This window comes from Ipomoea triloba, chromosome 6, assembly GCF_003576645.1.
Source record: "Ipomoea triloba cultivar NCNSP0323 chromosome 6, ASM357664v1".
Classification (NCBI taxonomy): domain Eukaryota; kingdom Viridiplantae; phylum Streptophyta; class Magnoliopsida; order Solanales; family Convolvulaceae; genus Ipomoea; species Ipomoea triloba.
This window is the reverse complement of record NC_044921.1, coordinates 27257390-27260013: the sequence shown is the minus strand read 5'-3', so window position 1 is coordinate 27260013 and position 2624 is coordinate 27257390.

Below are 2624 nucleotides of genomic sequence, written 5' to 3'. Positions count from 1 at the left end.
ATATATATATATATATATATATATATATATATATATATATATATATATATATAATATGTATAAATATCTTATCTTTAAGAGGTAATTGGGAGTTACAAATATATTTTTAATTACTGTTATTATTATTATTATTGTAATTAGTATTATTATTACTATTATTATAATCATATAAATATATATTGTGTATATATATAGATATATATGTGGCAGGATGGGTTATTAGTATGTACGTATATATTATATTATTATTATTATTATTATTATTATTATTATTGGATTGGATGATTGGATAAGTGATTTGGAGTTACACCCATCACCATTAAGCAAATTGAATTAAAATTATTTCAAATTAATTAGTGGATGATGAGATACCTCCCTCTTGAGCCTATAAATATAGCTCTTCTCCTTCTTCATTTCTCACCATCTCTCTCTTTCTCTATGAGTATAGAATTATTCCTAGCTATATCTATATATTTTGAAGTCCCTAGAGAAAAAAAAAAATCCGTTCTTGTTGACCCTTCAATTTTAGGTGGTTCATGAGGTTGATTTTGAAATTTTGAGGTAAGATTTATGTCCATTCAAAATTTATTTACCCCAGTTAAATTATTTAATATGTGCTTATGTGATATCATACTATTATTATTATTATTATTATTATTATTATTATTATTATTATTGTTATATATTGAATGTGAGTAAGTGGAATTCAGTTAAATTATTTAATATGTGCTTATGTGATATCATACTATTATTATTATTATTATTATTATTATTATTATTATTATTATTGTTATATATTGAATGTGAGTAAGTGGAATTTGTCTTCCTTGTTTGCCTTCAAATATTGGGTAATATTTTAAATGGTAGATTATATTTTGATGGATGAAGAAGTGTGTTCTTATCAGAAATTCCAAATTGATTTGATTATATGAGTAGTTGTGAATCATATTTAATTCCAAGAAATTGTTGCTTTGAAAGTATATGAGCCTAATTGTATGAAATTCTATGCTATAAAATTTTATATTTTTATTTATATATAATTATTAGATACGTATATATGTGTGTATTCTGGATATATATATATATGTATATATAAAAATTATAGTGCACGTGTGTGTATTGTATAATATATAAATTTTTTTTTACATATATATATACTGTGTGCGTATGGTGGTTTATATTCAAAATATATATATATATATATATATATATATATATATATATATATATATATATATATATATATATATTTATATTTATATATATATATAAATATATATATATATATATATTTAGTCTAACTATACTACTTGGTGATATCTACGGATCTATAAAAGAAAATAGGGAAAATTATAATTTATACCCCTCCATAATATGTCAATTATCAATGTCACCCATGAATTATTGTGGTGTAAATATTGCCCCTCAATTTTCAAAAACGGTACATATATTGCCCCTCCTTCGCTACAAGAGGGGTTATATATGTACCGCTTTTGAAAATTGAGGGGAACCATTTACACCACTAATAATTCAGGGGTGACATTGATAATTGGCATATTATGGAGGGGAAAAAATTACAATTTTCCCAAGAAAATATAATTTATTTATATAGATAAGTAATATGTTGTACATATTTATGTTTATATAAATACTAAATAAATTACTATTTTGGGTTAATAATTTTGTAGCAATGTATAACAGTATTTTAAAATTAAAATAATAATGTGTGTATTTCATTTATAGATATACGTATGAGTATTGATTGGATGTGTACGTATTATTGAATATATTTGTATGTGTTGAGAGTATTGTGCAAGTAAGTGTATGTTCAAATGAAATTGTTTGTATGCATTATTTAGAATTTTTATCTGTCAAGAGATGATTTAGTATGTTGTTGTGATAAATCTTTTCTATCAAGAAGTGCTAAGTTCATTGAACCAATTGATTCATGGTATGGAATAATTATTTGATTCTTGAAAGTCTTTGCGATAGCAATTTATAAAGTGTAAATTTGATCAATTAAATTTACAGTACATATAAAAGAAAAGAAATTTTTTTTTTCTTTTAAATATGCAACGTGCCGTGTGTGTAATAATATATATACTTAGTAATAAGGTGTGTACATTATTTCACGTACGTTTTGTTTTATATATATATATATATATATATATATATATATGTAATATAATATAATTTTTTTGTTAGTTATTTTATGTAATGTGTCCTACGTGACTTTATATATATATATATATATATATTATGTATTATTGTGGTATATTCTTCTTGGGTTGTGTATGTTAGATTGTTATGACCTATTTGAGTACAAAGTGTGAAAATGACAAAGTTGTTCAATTTGAATATATATAATATGGATGTTTGAATGGTTTAGTTGATATTAGCTTTTTAAGATTGAAATGTAAAGACAAGAATGTATCATGTTGTCATTTTAAAGATAACATTTCTATGATGTATTTCCCTACTTGTGTTGTGGAATGCCTTGTATAAAAATTTGGTTAGTGTCAAATTTGTACAATTTGACCACAATGTGAATTTTTGTTCTAATTAGTTGAAAAATGAATTTTCTAAGGAAAATTTCAAAAACACGAAATTTTGTATTAGTATAC